This window comes from Echinops telfairi, unplaced genomic scaffold (assembly GCF_000313985.2).
Source record: "Echinops telfairi isolate 266 unplaced genomic scaffold, ASM31398v2 ScPeMD7_9;HRSCAF=40, whole genome shotgun sequence".
In the NCBI taxonomy this organism is placed as follows: domain Eukaryota; kingdom Metazoa; phylum Chordata; class Mammalia; order Afrosoricida; family Tenrecidae; genus Echinops; species Echinops telfairi.
Genome location: NW_022103906.1, coordinates 63,060,025 through 63,078,090, shown reverse-complemented (window position 1 = coordinate 63,078,090; position 18,066 = coordinate 63,060,025).

Genomic DNA, 18,066 nt, shown 5'->3' with positions numbered 1-18,066 from the left:
TCTCTCCTGAGTTTCCTGCAAATGTCAGCAAGCTTATTATGGGGTAATGGCCTCACATTTTGAGGTGTGGTTACAGATGAATGACTTCTGCCTGTGGACCATTTCACCATGCCTTATATAATATCCCTATTTTGCACCACATCAAACGATGTTTGATTCTCAACTCCTTTACTTGAATGGTGCACATGAAAATGCATGCAGATACAGATAGTATTTGTGTATGTCACATATCTTCCTGAACATGAGAGGAGACAGTGGATGGCTCATCTTTTAGCAACAATTTTTGGTGGTTTAAGGTGTGTGCTAAAACTGGAGATGTAATGTTTCTCTTAAGTACCTTGTTTATTATCTTTAGCGATCACCTGTACTTCCCTCTTCTATCTCCGATGTTCCTTTTCCCACCTCTGACGTCATATTAATTTATACTTTGGAATGATATGTCTGACTCACCTCATTTCTGGCCGTCCCATACCTAGAAGATAGATATTTTTAGTTACCATGCTTACTTAGAGGTTTTCCTAAGCCCAGACAATCCCATTCATTTTATTTTGTGATGAGAATTTAGAAAGAAAAATCAAAGTTTTTACAAATTAAGCCCCTAAATATATGCAGTTTCATAGATACACATTGAATTATAGTTATTCTTCAAGGCAAATGTAATTTTAGAGAGCAACCAGTGATTGTAGAACTTGGGCATTATATATTGAGATGTTCTCAGTATGTCTATCACTGTGTTTTGTGTTAAATCAGCAGTGAGGTAAAGAAGCTGAAGCTATCTTTGTTTTTTCTTTTATGTGATTTGAGAGCTGTATTACACCCTCAGTCTGCCTCCCTCCTCGCCCCCGCCCTCATCAGTGTGTGGTAATTTCAGCTGTGCTGCTTAATCGTAGCAACACTGCTGTGTGAGTAAAGTGGTGTCTGTGGATAACTTTGTGTCTCTGATATTGCTATCTTTACTCATTGAGAACTATTTTAAGAACACCAATCAATACTGCATTAATCACCATTTTATTAAATACTTCTATTTCAGTGTCTTACATCTCTTATCACAATCCACACATTCATCCAGTGTCTCAAGCACTTTTGCACATATGCCGCCATCATCATTTTCAAAGCATTCTCTTCCCACTTGAGCCCCTGATATCAGCTCCCCATTTCTTCCCCCTCCCTCCCCAGTCCACCCTCCCTCATGAACCCTTGACACGTTATAGATTATTATTTTGGCATTCATATATTTTTATTTCTAGCTTATGATGCCAATAATTCTATATGGGTAATCACTATATTTTATACTTTAATTATTTATTAGTTCCTGAATAAGTAAATCTACAATAACATGATGGATCATAGTTTTCATATTATTCAGGTGAAAAGGAAAGTCATACACATATTATTCCTATTGTTCATAGCTTAACACTGTAAGCAATAATTTAGTAGTGAACTTGTAAAAAAAAAAACTTTGTGCAAAATAAAATCATAAGCTAAGAAACAAAACAGAACCAAGAAACCTCCCAAGACATCACGAAAGTAATTGTTATATGACTATTTACTTTTCTATCGTGGCTGGGGTGTTTTGTTTGTTTTTCTCTCTCTTTCCCATTTACCATCCTTTCTCGTATGAAAGACTTCTCCCGGCTTGACTGGCTTGCTTGCATTGTGGTTATTGCAAGCTGTTCAACTGTAAAATGCACTGCAGGACATTTCTGTTGAGGGTGAGCAGCAGATTTGATTTTTTATTTCTAAGATATGCTCAAAATGACAGTTCATAATGATCCTTTCTATTACCAAAGGGTTTTATTTCTTTAGGAGTCTGTTCTTGAAAGAAAGAATATTGATTGTATTTCCAAATAGAAATGTCCGTGAGATGATTTGTCCATTATATCAATGACTGAGGAAGACTTAAAAATGTAAATTAACTAGCTATTAAATGTTTTTCTCTCTCCCTTTTTCAAATTATTCATAGTACATCCTCCAAAAACATAGTTGTGGCATTATAGAATAGTATATTTGATAAAAGGAAAGCGTATTCTTGTACATTAATAATCTAAAGGTTTTCCCAGTGCTAACCTTCTGAAGAATAATTGTTTTGTTATTTAACATATTTATCAAGAAAGAAAAAAAAATTTGTATATTGAATAGCGATTTCTAAAAGAATGATTGAAGTAAAAACTCACTTGTGCTATTTTTAAAAGGAAGGATAGCTACCATCATGTCAATCTTGTAACTTGTTTATGAACAATAGCTAATGTTACCCAATTAAGTTAGAGTCCTTTGTACATTAAACACTAGTAAGTAAAACTTGCGCCAGTGTCCTGTGAGTGTAATGCTTTCCAAATGAGGAGCCTGTGCGCAGGAGTCTAGAGGAGGCAGGCATCCAACATCCTGCGGAAGGGGTCAGCACAAGCCTCGTGGATGGTTGCTTGATAAAAGAACGGATTCCAGGCAGGTGAAAAAATGCTGTAGGGCATGTCAGGAAGCCCTCCCAAGCATTTCCCCATAATTGGCAGAGCCCTGAGTCAGAGTATAATATAAGTTCATATACTATAATTGGAGATATTTAGAAGATATTTAGTTTTAATAAACAGTTAAATAAAGCATATTTTGATCTTCCTTCATAAAGATATATCTTTACTTATATATAAATATTTTTGTAACTTTTATGTTTCACTTAAACACATACATCCACATCATTTATAAATATGTAATTTTATAAATTTATTTTACATAACTTATAAATATATTTGATGTGAATATATCTAAAACAAAAGTTGGATGACCAGAAGCAGAGCATAATTGTTAGACTCCTTGTGTGCAGTGCTGGAACAGGGCAGTAAAGGGAACGTCTTTTTCTCCTGTCCACCTCTCTTGCCCAATAACTGCGTGGCATCTCAGCCCGAATTTCAAATTATGGCCTTCTGGGCTTTACTTAGGTTGCTTTGGGCCACTAATTAGGTTCCTCAGACCTAGGAACAAACTCACCAGAAATGTGCCCTCAGGAAGGCCTTGAGCGAAAAAGGAATTTAAGGAGCCCTGGTAGTGCTGTGGGCTTTGGGCTGCTAATTGTAAGGTCTTTGGTTCAAACCCAACAGCCACACTCTGGTCAAAAGTTGAGGCTGGCTCCTCTCATAAAGATTTGCGTTTTCAGAAATATAGAGAGGGCCTCTATGACTCAGAAACAGTTGGAAGGCTTACTCTTGGATTTTAGGGGTGTTTGGATGTCAGGACGCTCAGAATTTGGCTTTAGTAGGAGATGTAGAAAAACTGGGTAGCCACTTCCCCTTGCCCCAGTAGACTTCTTGCTTGGCAGAGAACAGTATAGCAAGAGGAAGGAATGAATTGGGGCCTTTAAAGCACAGAGCCCAAGGAAGGAGATCAGAGTTGCCAAGACCTGATGTAAAGTCACTGGAAATTGGCGTTGTTCTGGGAGCTCTGTGAAAGATGTATTGAAAGAGCTGACTCCGAAGGCAGAAGGAGCAAGAAGCTATTCCAGAAATCGAATTCAGCAGAGTCGTGAACATGACAGCGAGGGTAGAGAAGGAAGAAATGGATTTAAGAGAAATGTAGATGGCAGGATGAGTAGAGCTCAATGGCCCACTGAATGCTGGCGGAGAAGAAAGGAGAAAGGGAATCGGAGCTCTCTTTCAAGAGTGCTGGTTACAAAGAAAGATAGCATTGTTCTAGAACCCTCTGCCGCACTGCATTGTTTCTAAGATTGTAAAGAAGTCTGCAGTGAAAGTTCAGAAGCATAATTTTGTATGTACAGCTTGATTTGGTTGCAGTAAATTGGACAACAGTTGGTATTATTATTTTATAAGCATTGTTAAAGGAACAGTCTTTAAAGTCATCAATTTAGTTTAAAGTCTTTAAAGTCATCAATTTAATTAAGCATTATAGTTAATAGACCTAAGAGAAGGAACCATTCATGGTGGTATCAGAAGTTTTACAACCCTTAAAAGCAAAAGCAGTTTTTTTTAATTCCATGTACTATTAATTATGTTACAAAATTATACCCCTCTTACTTTACTTAGTTAGCTGAGCTTTTTGAACATTGCCTTGAACCCAACTTGACCTTTTAAACTATACATGAAATATTTCAAGTTATAATACATCCAATGTAGTCCTGTCTTTATGAAATAAAAATGAATCATCTTTAAACCAAGCTTATAATTATGATAACTACTGAATTGAAAAGAAATTGCTTAGCTATTCATGTAAATTTAATTATACTCTTTTAAGTAGGGTCTTGTCATAAATATTAGTCAAACAAAAGATAATTATTTGAATGGCATTATCTCTAATAAGGAATATAAACAGACAACACTAATTAGGAACAAAAATGCATATGCTGTGAACTTCATATGAAATTTTAAGTTCCGTTATTGCTTCTGTAACTTGACTAAAGCAAAGTTTATTTTACTGGCCACAGTACATACAATCAACCCTTCTTATAGCACTTATAATATTGGACTCCTACAGATAACATTATAATGAGGGTATGATGCATTTTGATTGAGCTACCACAAGGGATACATTTAATTTAATTAAACTGGTCTTCATTAAAGCATTGTATTCAAGTGAAGTAATTATAAGGCACATACAGTATGGAGGACATCCTGCTGTTTAAAAGGGAAAACACTCACAATAGACTTGCCATGATTTTAGTACTTTTTTTCTTAATAACTAAGCTGTGACTTAAAAATAATGCTTTACTGGACAAACTAGCAAGCATTCATGTTTTACTTATTAAAAGTAAATAGCATAGTGTATGTATGCATATAGGAATGTAACATTTATAATGTAAATATAAATGTGCCTACATGTATTTAACTGATAAACACTTATGTTTATCTACACACACGAGGGCATAACTACCAAAAATGGGAAAAAGCTCTGCTGGCCAGAGCTCTTGTGCAGTTGTGAAATTTTGCTTCCTGCTCAGGAAAAATGCTGCAGAAACTGGTGCGAGGTTGAACACAGCTTATAAGGACAGCACTATGGGAAAAACCCAAGAGTAAAAGTGGTTTTCTCATTTCAAAAGAGGTGAAATGTTGACTGATAACAACCCTCTTTATGGACATCTATAACCTGCCCGAACAGACAAAAATGTTGACAAAATTTGTGCACTTGTGCTTGAAGACTGATGATGGACCATTGACAAGATGGGGAAGTTATCTGGACTGTCTTGGAGCTTGGTTCAGTGAATTTTAATGGAAGATTTGGAAATGAGAAGGGTTGCTGTGAAATTTGTGCCTCAGGTTCTGACTGACCAGGAAAAAAGGGCATCAACTGGAAACATGCCTTGCTTTGAAAGAACAGCTCCAAAGCAACCTAGAATTTTCCCCCAAGGTCACTACTGGTGAAGAGACATGGTGCTATTCTTATGACCCCCAAAGCAAACATGAGTCAAGCTCATGGAAGATGCCATCATCACCTTGCTCCCTAAAATCTTATCAAGTGAAATCAAAGATCAAGACAATGATCATTTTCTTTTTTTATGCAAAGGGGACAGTGCATTTGGAGTTCATTCCTCCAGGTTACACTGTCCATCAAGCTTTCTATTCAGAGGTTCTGAAAAGATTGAATAATAGTGTGTGACAAAAAAGGCTTGATTTGTGGCAGACGAGGGACTGGTTTTACCACCTCGATAATGCATCTGCTCACGCAGCCATCTCAGTGCACCCGTTTTTGTCAAAAAACATCATGCCTCTCTTGCCCCTTGCACCTTAGTCACCTGACCTCACTCCATGCAACTTATTTTTGTTTCCACAAATGAAGAGGGACATGAAAGGAGAGCAATTTAAAAACATAGAAGAGGTGAAGAAAAAATATGAGGGAGGTACTATCAGCCATCCAAACAGATGAGTTTGAAGAATGTTTCGAAAAATGGAATAGCAGATTTGGCAAATACATTAAGTGTACTTGAGAGTACTTTGAAGGTGATAAGGTTGTTTTGTAAAAATATTTAAATAGAGAGCTTTGAAAAAAAATTCCATGTTGGGGGAGTACCCCCACATGTGTTTGTGTGTGTGTGTGTGTGTGTGTGTGTGTATACATACGCATCTATATGTATACAAACACACACATCTATATGTATACAAACACACACATACATATGTATACTTGGTGCTTGTAAAAACATTCATGTATGCATATGTATATACATATACAAATATGTAAACCACATATTTTATGTTAAATAACTTCTGGTGATTCTGACAGGAAAATATTCCATATTATCTAAGAGTTATTTAGTATACCTATCCTCTCAAATTATCAATTTATAAACTTAATGGTGTTAAGATATTTTATATATATATATATATTAATATGGGGGTAGATACAGTAAACATGTTCAATTGTGAAAAATCTCATGGCCTTGACATGCGCAAAGTGTTATCCCTACTGAGATAATAATACATACAATTTAGATGTGAACCCATGCCTTTAGAAATTAAAAGACATGGGATAAAGTATAATTTGACACAGCATTTTTTCAACCCTCACTGGTTATAAAATAAAATCTATGAAAATCATTATAATTCTAAATGAATTATTTTTCTTTTAATTGACAAGCTTTTGCCTTGGCTTCGTGTGGTTAAATCCTTTATTTTTTATTTTTAGCTACCTTTATCTGTCTACTTCTTAGTCTTCCCTGAAACTCTTCCCGTTGCTGAGAGAGCTCCATGCTAAGCTCTTATCTGTGTGCCTTCATCCATTAATAACTGGGGAAGCCAAGACTAGCTGTGTGGTTTTTTACACTAGTTCTACAGTTAGTGAATTATACTTTGCTTTTTAAAAATTGGGATGATTGTGTTAAACTATTCTAAGCCCAGCACAGGTGTCTAGAACAGATTATTAAAACTACTGCTAATCACTTTTTCTTTGTTAATGTTACACAGTTCACCTTTGAGTCTGTTGTAATCAGGATCCAGGTCATATTTCTACCAGTCCTCGATGTATCTCCACACATATACAGTAGTCAGCCTCAAGTAAACATCTTCTATATCAAACCTGTTAGCTTCCTCCTTCCTTGCCATATAATCCCCTTTGCTGTTCTTTCTTAGTTAATAATATCACTGATAGCATAAATCAGAATTTTTATATTTTCTATCATGCTCAATTTGTCATCAAGTCATATACATTGCTTTCTCCCTACACATTTAATTACCAAAAATACTGTCTTATATTTAACTTTTTGTCTCAGGAGTGTTGACAGAGCCAGTTTCTCTCAGAAAGACATTACACTTGGGTTTAATACTCTGAAATTTGAAATATAATTATTTACAATAGTGTGTTTGAATTTTTTTTTTTAATCAATGGAGTCTGAACAGAAAATGGAGCATTGACTGGGGACATGGAGCCTCAATTCCAGTGGCCCACTTCCAGCTGTTTCACTGCAGCTTTGGGCAAGTTCCTGGCAGCTTGCTCCCCGACCTTCTGTGGACTCTGGACCCTTCTCCATCTCTACTTCTACTCTGTGATTCCTTCTTCCCAGTCCCAGGTAGGGGTTTGCTGCTAGCAGGGTGGGAGGGGAGGGGGATCGGTGGTCGCTGATTGGATCAGGCTATTTGGAGGCTCAGGGCAGGGGCAGCAGCAGCCACCTCTGCTTTGGGCTCGCACAGCCCCCTCTGGGGTGTTTGGTAGCATTGCTGGGTGTTTGGTTGAGTAACTTGGCAGGAGCCAAGTCATCTCTTGGTCACCCAGGTACAGAGCATGGTCTCACTTGGAAGTTATAATCTGTGCTCAGGAACGGACAAATGGGAAAGGGCGATGGACTTTGCTGCCTAGCCGAGGCCTAGCTGGTGGTAGGGGAACTCTCACAGTGGTGAGACCAGGTTAACCAGCCAGTCCAACAGCACTAGCCCTGTTTCCATATCCATGTCTGTATTTCCATGCTCGAAGGAGCAGCCATGAAATAGCAAATAATAATAGTAAATAAAAAGAAAACCTGGTTATGTCAAATGAGAAATTCCAGAAAAAGAAGGAAAATATTTCATTTAAGTACACACTACTGTTTTGCATTTTTCAACAAGTCTTACATTTCCATTTCGTACACAAACCACGCATATCACAATACAACTCTGCTCCAGGAAGCATTCGATAACTGTTGTTTGGGGGGTAGACCACCACAGTTTGTTTGTTTCCAAGGTATTGCTATGTGGCCTGGAACAGTCTAATTTGGGGTTATCAGCTAGGCTTTTTTTTTTAATCGTTTTATTAGGGGCTCATACAACTCTTATCAAAATCCATACATACATCAATTGTGTAAAGCACATTTGTACATTCATTGCCCTCATCATTCTTAAAACATTTCCTCTCCACTTAAGCCCCTGGCATAGCCTTTTAACCATTTCTAACACCACGGTCTCTGATTTTGCACTCGACTATTCAGGTTATATAGTCAGTCTATATTGTTGGCATGAGCTTCTAAGTTTCTTCCATCACTCTGACCATGTTTCTGTTGGTGGTGGTTGTATTATTACAACTGCTACTGGTGTGTGTGTGTGTGTGTGTGTGTGTGTGTGTGTGTGTGTGTGTGTGAATCGTCTCATACCATCCTCCTGCTTGAGACCTCCATTAAAATCTAGTTTTGTGTACTGGACAAGTTTCAAAGGCTTGAGCATAAAATAATTTGGCTTCTTCACATTTGGCATCCCAGCCTCTACCCATCTGCCCACAAGCAATTACCATCATTCCCCTGGTGATAACAGATAATGTGTATTTTCTCAAATCGTCCAAGATTTCTCTAACCATGCCCATTTTTTATGCCTTGCTTTTGACCTTTATGCTGGAAGTCACTCTTTTATAACAATTGAAATTCTCTTCAACAAACAGCTTCTTGTTAAAGCACTGCCATCTTTCTGAAAGCACCCCTAGTTCCCTCTTGTCTTCTATAATCATCAAAAGCATTTCTGAATCTACTGTACTTCTTAGAGTGCCCATTCCTTGTTCTCTATGGTGTTTACTTATGCACCTCTCGGTCTGCTCGCTACAGCCCTCAAGTGCAGACTCTGCACTATAGTTATTTGTATATATACAGGCATATACTAATGCCTGAAATGTAGTGGGAGCTCCATGGCTGTCAACTGCTTGCTCATTTACAATTAATGATATCTCATTGCCAACCAAACTAAGTCCACATTTTTAGATGAGTTTAGAATTGTATATCATCATTCAAATATTGAAAAGATACATCAATAACTTTTTTCTAAATATAAACCACATTTCATTTGATTTATAATAATTTAAATGACTTGATTATTTCATCAACTTGTAATTATCAGCTTGATAAGAATCAAAGTCTAATAAACTCTCTCTGATACAGGGGCATATTTCTTTTTAAAATGACAAATTAGAAGGCTTACATTTTGGGGGGTGTATAAAACCGTGAGCTTTTATGCATCAATTTTAACTTATCATTTTTGTTAATGTCCAAGAATTGTTTTTAATGTATTTCTCAAAATTCCATTTGAAATTAGGATTCTTGTAACAAGGTTTCAGAATAATTTGATTGAGATAATTTTTTTTAAGTTTGAGAAATATATTAATATAAGTTTATTGCTAATTTAGCAACTATAGTAGTTATTTATTAAATAACCTTAATTCATAAATTTTTGTAACAGTTCCTAAAAATCATAATGTAATATATTTGAGTTTAAAAGGTGCTCGTACTTTGTATACTTCTTCCACACCTGCAGGACTCTCCGTTCCATCACGAACGTTATACATCCATTGGTTTTAACTTTTCTTTTATGGAATAAGTATATGTTTGAAAAAGTTTTGAAATTGTGCATTCCAAATTGTCTTGTCGCTCCAATGGCCCCGAGACTCTGCAAGCAGAGCAGAGTGCATTGAAAAGCACTGGTTCTTCTGTGCATGTTGTAAGCGGATTCCTGCCAGCAGCGTGCTTTCCTCTGGAGGTGCGAAACTCTCTAATGCATTGTTCACTGCTCAGTTCCTGAAAAGTCCAGGAACGAAAAGCAAGACAGCTATTTTTATTAATCACACAAGCTTTTTGCCTTCTAGTCTTGACATGTAGTAAACTATTTTTAGTGTGTAATTTTTCAAATAAATAATTAAAAAAAACAAAATGATAATGGAATTATGCACATATTATACTAGAGCTACTGACAATAATTAAGCACTAAACTTTATGTGAAGATATCAAGTTACAGTTTTTTTGTAGATTGCTTTCGTCAGCATGATATACTTTGAGCCTCATAAAAGCTGTCTGGTGGGGAGTTCAGTGTGGCTCCTTGCTTTGCAGGGGAGGAAATTGAGGTTCCGGGAGGTTATTTGGCTTCTCAAACTTAATAAGCTGAATTCCAACCCAGGTCTGTGATAAAAATGTCCAGTCCTCATTCACTATTTCATGTGGCTGGTAGTCATGAGAGGAATTTTCTTTCCTCTTCTCCTTCTCTCTAATTTATCAGATTAATCTAACATTATTTGAAAGTCAATAAAACATTAAGATAATAAATTTTGAAGATGTAGCACATACATTTTCCATGGATATTTCACTCTGTGCACATAATGAATACAGAAAGTGTCTACTCAAGAATTTCTCTACAAGTATATTTAAAAGATGCATTGCAATCATGTAATTTTGTGTTTGATTCAGACTGAAAAGACTTTCTTAGCTCATGCTGTGATAGCCAATTTTTTTTCCTGCATATCGGTTAAAATGTCTAATTGTTTCTACCTTACTTGGATAAATGCCTGGTATGTTCATTGTGCACATTTGCTAAACCTGAACTTCCTTATTTGTAAAATGTAGATAATGATACCAGCTTTTAAGAAAGAAATGCAGTACATATTAAGAATATATCATAGATCATGGCCATTATTAAATTCTCAGTAAATGACAGTTTTATATATTAGTAAGAGATGATTGTATCAGTCAGCAAAACAGTCAGGTTATAATAAACACTGCATAGAATGATTTGGGTTACATGATTATTTTAGCCTCTGATTTGTCTTAAATATAACATTCTATGTCTTTTTAAAGGTTGTAGTTAAAGCAGCTTAATATTCATGCAAATTAGAAAGCAGATTCCTAGTAAGTTACACACAAAGGTGTGTCAAAAAGTATTGCTGCTAGAGATCCAGTTCATTGCTATATGGGTCTATTGCAAACAAAATGTCTCAACTCGTCTCTGTAATCAGTGATGGTTGCAGACAAGTCCCCTCAGAGAGACACTTGTCCTAGTGTGCTCCCTAACAAGGGCTCAGGCCCTGGAGCAGCAGAGCCAACCTCACCAACTCTGAGTTAGAAAAAGAGAAGTGTACTCGAAGGTGAGACCAGGGGGGTGTCCCACAGCCATGCAGGGTGGGTGATGGAGTCCCACTGATGATCAGAATGCATCCAGTTTACACACTTTCTCCATGATTGCATAGTGCGTTACCCACGTCAGCCTTTCGAATTTAGCAGTTGATCCTATAACGAGAATGTTCTCTGTTTCCTTAAAGATCTACAAAGGTATCCCATTGAAGCTGATTTTAGTGCTAGGTTCCTGCTTGCTGATAGGAAATATACACAAACTCAAAACATAAAACAGTTCTAGATTTTTAATACTGAGAAGATGTTTGGATAAAACTCAAATGAAGTGGATGCTCTCTGTATAGAAGCTAAGAGAATGGGAAACTGGCGTGGAACCATCAGGGGAGACATCTATGTATTTGCATGGGTGGTCTTATAGGCAAGGACAAGCAGTCGACCTGCACTCTTGCTTCCAGCATAGGCTTGCTGGGCAGGAAAGGATCCACATACGAGTTAGAAACTTTTGAGCGAGGTGGGCTGCTGAAGCCATTAGCCCTAGGATTCAGGTCCCTGAAACTCATTATTAGGTTTTTGCTTTTGTGTTGTATACCATGATACAAAAGTGACCCAATCTCAAATGTAATGTAAGGAGAACATTTATTAAGTCTTAAAAAGTACAAAGAAAGCACAAAGATACATATCATCCAGATGAAGGAGGCTCGTAGCAGGAGGTCATGATGGCGTCGAAGGATTCAGTCAGGACACTCATTTAGTAAGGCACTTGACAAAGGAAATTGTTAAGAATTCATGATTAGTGACAGATCAATGTATCCCTCATACAGCTGGGCTACAGAAGCAAGTTCAGGATCATGTTGGGTCACATACATTATGAGAGCTTGTAAGATTGGTTCAGGGCATGCGAATCAAGTCAGTCAGGGAACAACTGATTGGACAACACACATGACCATGCAGTCCCCCTATATTGTTCCCAGTACAGTGATCTCCATAAAGCACACATTCTGGAAGCCCCTAAAAGATACCACCTTTCCATGTCCTAGCTGGGTCAGGTGGAGGTAATACATTTTTCAATGCACTCTGCCTGAGGACAAAATTATCTACAACCTTGGTTAAAGATCAGAAGGAATTCAGAGGAGGCTCCATCTGCATGGGGACTCTTGAAGTGGATTTTGTGCTTTCATCGCCAGCTGTGGCCTCTGCAATCAGATGCTCCGAATCTAAGCTCTGATCCACTGGACAGGACTGTATCTTTCTGATCAACAGGAAGCAGGAGGAAGAGGCATTCGTGATGCCCCTGGCTATGCTCTGCCCTGCCCTGACTCTCTCTGGGTGGAGATGGGTGAATGTCCACCAAGTGGGCCCAAGGAAACCTGGGAAATGCTTGCTTAGCTGAAATGTGACCATTACAGAGTACTAACTAGTATACCAAGAGAGGGACATATGTGTATCCAGTCTTCAATCTACCCATATTGTGTAATTTCTTCTCTTTTGTCTGTGCACGGACTTTTAGATATGAAGGCTATCTTGTTCTTTGCTGGGCCCCCTCAGATACTTCATTCTGATATTTCTGTTCTTATTGTTAGGTGCCCTTGATCGCAACTTATAGCGACTCTTTTTCTGTTTTTAGTGTCTATTTTTTTCTATAGTGGGAACCCAAGAATAGATGTGTTTTGAGGATGATTTCCTAGATTATGATCTGGCATAGATTTTTAGTGTTGCCTGTGTTTCAACAACATACAGCATCCATGAACAGACTTTCTGTTCACTGAGTGGTAATACTACGCAATGTGTTTCTTATGCAGAAGGAGGGTAAAAGCACTATTCTCAAGAACCGAGAGTAGAAACATTATTTTTTTCTTTTTATTCAAAATAATCTTGTCTCACAAACACAAAATCGTGAGCCTTGGTGCCTATAATAAATCATTGATTGTTTGCGGAGTCATGCTTTTCTTGGTTCATTTTGCACTGATATTATTTGCTAAAACAGCACCCTAGGAATTGATGGAAAACCAATGGAAATGTTTCAACAAGCTGATGAAGCACTGGAAGCACTCACTCATCTATGTCATGCAATTTGGAAGATAGATACTTGGCCAACTGACTAGAAGATATCGTCCCCGTTCCAAAGAAAAGAGACCCTATAGAATACTCAGATTGATATCACCTGCAAGTAACATTTTGCTGAAACTCCTCCAACAACAGTTGCAGCAGTACATTGACAGGGAGCTGCTAGAGCTCCAGGTTGGATTCAGAAGAGGAAGTAGGAGGAAAGATATCATTGCTGATGTCAGATGAATCTTGGCTGAAGGTGGAGAATATTTGAAAGTTGTTTACTTGTATTTTATTGACTATGACAAGATATTTGACTGATAGATTATAAGGAACTATGGATAGCTTTGAGAAGAATGGGAATTCCGGAACACTTACTTTTGCTCCTGTTGAACTTGTACTTGGATTAAAGGCGGCTCTCTGAGCAAAACAAGGGAACACAGCATTTTATAAAATTTGAAAAAGTGTATGTCAGATTTGCATCCTCTCACCATACTTACTCAATCTGTACACTGAACACATCATCATAGGAACGGGATTATATGAAGAAGAATGCAGCATCAGGATTGGAGGAAGTCTTCTTAACATGTGATAAGCAGATGACACAACCTTGCTTGCTGAAAGCACTCGATGAAGATCAAATATTGCAATCTGCCATATGGATTATAACTCAATGTAAAGAAAGGTCAAATTCTCACAACTGAACCAGTAGGTAACCATGATCAGTGGAAAAAACTTTGAAGCTGTCAAAGATTTTGTCTTGCTTGAATCTACAATCAATTCTTATGGAAGCAGGAGTCAAGCATTGGGAAAATCCACTGTACATGATCTCTGTAAAGTGCTGAAAATGCAAGAATGTTACTTCGAAGACTAAGGTGCATCTTACCCAAGCGATGATATTTTCTACTGGCTCGTATGCATGGGAAAGTTGGACATAGAATAAGGAAGGCTGAAGAAGAATTTGTGTACTTGAATCACGACAGTGATGAAGAATATTTTGAATTGCCAAAACAAAAAACAAGTCTATCTTGGAAAATATATTGCCAGAATGCTTCTTAGAAGCAAGGATGATACGACTTTATCACATATGGATATATTCTCAAGAAAAGGACATGTTTCTTGTTTTGGCCGTGGTATCAGGGGAGAGCAGGCTTCAGAGAGGATGTGCTTGGTAAAGTGGAAGGGCAGTGACAAAGGTGATGGTCATCTGCAAGATGAACTGACTCACTGTGGAGAACTATGGTGAGGAGGGCACAGGTCAGGACATTGCTTTGTTCTGTTGTCGATATGTGGTTGCTATGCGTCTGAACTAGATGGTACCTAAGAACTGTATTGGCATGCATTTATTATAATCTTATTTTGTATTTTGCTTTTAATGAGGGATTGCACTTAAATTCACTATTAACATACATATGTGATGACAAACGAGTACAAAATATTTTTGCAATATGATTTAAATACATATTTTACACTACACTTAATATGGGGCCATCTGTTTCCTCTGATTTTTCTACTAGCTGCTACAATTACATCTGTAGTCCTTATGGACAGCCAAGAATTACCCAAGATTGCTATTGTGAGATTCATTCTGCTTTCTTTCAGTTCTTGGTACCTCAGTTCTTTCTCCATCTGCCTGGGAGAGTGGGCTCTTTGATTTACAGGGCTCTCAGCTTGGTGCTTCAATTAACTTCTCAATGGAGCCCCTAGCAACTTTGCACCTATTCCTGCTGGTACTTCCATTTACCTGCTGCTTTTAAGCACTCACTATGTTTGCCCCACCCCCACCCATGTTTATCAATAATCAGTTTATCAATATTCAGTTGAACTATTATTGGGAGCACTTTGGGATTCTGGCTCACTTTATCACTAATTCCTTACTATTATTTTGTTATACGTTTATGTCATTTTCTACGCAATTATTTCCTCATGATGCTGACATTACTTTATAAAACCAATGCTGAGTGAGTTTTCAAAAATGAATTTGGTTTTTCTAAAAATCTAGATGCTATTTAGTTTCTTTCTCTATTAGACTTGATCAAAGGATAAACTAAATTTTCCACTGTGTCTACTGGGAAAAATATACTTACATTTGACAAGGTGTTTTTACAAATGTACACTTATACACTGTGTCTACTTCCTGTGATGTTAGTGCTTCAATTTAAAATATTCCCCCAGTGACTTGTTAAACAACCATCTCTTCACACTGGCTTTCCTCTGCTACCCTCAGGTGGTTATCTTGCAGAGAATTGGTATTGTTTACTGTTTACATTTGAAGAAGGAGGACACAGACATTTCTTTGTCAGGTCTAACAATCTTCTGTGACATTATGTCTTGATTGCTAAAAGATTAGATCTGTGGCTAATCCTTCCTATGACTGATTTTAAAAAAAATTAGTATCACATAAGATCACCAGGGAGTCTTCCAAAACTCATGATTCCCGAGAGGCCAATTCTAATGGTCACATCAACTCTTCAGTGTGATTTTTCTAATATTCCTACAAAGTTTCAAGGCCTAAAAGATTTTTTTTTCCTTTCTTTTTTTAAAAATCATTTTATTAGGGGCTCATACAACTCTTATCACAATCCATACATACATCAATTGTGTAAAGCACATTTGTATACTCATTGCCCTCATCATTCTCAAAACATTTGCTCTCCGACTAAGCCCCTGGCATCAGCTCCTCGTTTTTTCCCGTCCCTCCCCATTCCCCCCTCCCACATAATCCCTTGATAATTTATAAATTATTATTTTGTCATAGCTTGCCCTGTCCGATGTCTCACTTCACCCACTTTTCTGTTGTTCATCCCCAGGAAGGAGGTCACATGTAGATCCTTATAATCGGTTCCCTGTTTCCAACCCACCCTCCCTCTACCCTCCAGTATCACCACTCACACCACTGGTCCTGAAGGGATCATCCACCCTGTATTCCCTGTGTTTCTGGTTCCTTTCTGTACCAGTGTACATCCTCTGGTCTAGCCAGACTTGCCAGGTAGAATTGGGATCGTGATAGTAGGGTGGGAGGGGGGAGGAAGCATTTAGGAACTAGAGGAAAGTTGTATTTTTCATCATTGATACATGGCACCCTGACAGCCTGGTCTCCTCCCAGATACCCTTCTGTAAGAGGATGTCCAGTGGCCTACAAATGGGTTTTGGGTCTTCACCCCGCACTCCCCCCATCATTCACTATGGTAAGATTTTTTGTTCTTTGATGCCTAATAACTGATCCCTTGGGCACCTCGTGATCACACAGGCTGGTGTGCTTCTTCCATGTGGGCTTTGTTGCTTCTGAGCTAGATGGCCGCTTATTTACCTTCAAGCCTTTAAGACCCCAAACGCTGTATCTTTTGATAGCTGGGCACCATCAGCTTTCATCACCACATTTGCTTGTTCACCCGCTTTGTCTTCAGTGGTTGTGTCAGGAAGGTAATAATATTTCTATGGAAAAATTAAAGAATTTATTCAGTCTCTTAAAGCCATTCTTTAAAAAGGTAACTTTAAAAATAATTTAGCTTAAACTTAGAAGTTGCAGATGTCTTCGTTTGGGGGAAATGTTTAGCTAGATGCACTCATATGTGTACTATAAAATAAATGTGTCTGTGTCAAGGGAAAAACACTCCAGTGGTATACAAGTTCTATTAAAAGAGACCAAAGCAACAAAACCCCACTGCTATGGAGTGGGTTCTGACTCAATAAGGCTTTTTGGATTTCTGAGGCTGTAAATCTTTATGGGAGTAGACAGATTTATTTTTCTCCCTGGAGCAGAGGACTTGGGTTTAGCAATCCCTTGTTTACCTGGCAGCACCTGACCAAATGAAACTCACTGTGAGCCAGTCAATTCCCACTCATAGGGCTGACAGAAGACAAACAAACAAACAAATCATGTTAGATGGAATTGACCGACTCACAGCCCTGGTGTCCATTGTATAGGATAGAGGACAAAGGACATCTTAACAAGGTCCTGACTAGTGGGGCAAATCAATCAATGCCATGTTAGACAGCTATAGAGGTAGAGAATGATTATGACTAGGACATACATACAATTACAGGTTGAAATAGGTTACCTGTGAGAGCTGGGAGTTTGACCACCTAGCTACGTGGTAGTCAGGGTATAACTCATGGTCATGGGACTTAGAGTCAAACCACAAGGTAACTGCAAGATAATAGCAGGATCCTCAGTCTTAAACTTCAGTTAGATAACATGCTGTTGAATGGTTTCTTTTTGTAAATGCCCAAGGAAATTCTCCAGGTTTTTATGTATTTTATTCATACTAGTTCATCTAAATTCCAGTTGCACTCTTCCTGAGGGCAAATTGCTCCTCCCTGGGCTTGCCATTGTGCTGTCTAAGCATAGCTACCTTGCTGGTTTAATGGCCAACAAGTAATGTAAAGAACTCCAAAGGCATCTGAACTTATGCCAAGGTTCAAAAAGCAGTTAGAGTTCCAATTGTTGATCATAGCCTTCCACAAACCAAGGGCTTTAGAAAATAAATTCTAATGCAATCTAATGCAAAATACAAGCAATGTTTATAGCAGCATTCAGTTGTAGAAGTTTCAGACTATGTCTCGGTAATCTACAAATCCCATAATAGAATGTCACAAGTGGGTAGCTTTGTAGAACATAAATTTATTTGTCAGTGTTATGGAGTCTAAAAACCCAAATAAGGATGAAGGACATACTGTGGTTCAATTGTGGCTTTTCTCCCAGGGTGTGCCAATCTTTGACATTACTTTGCTTGTAT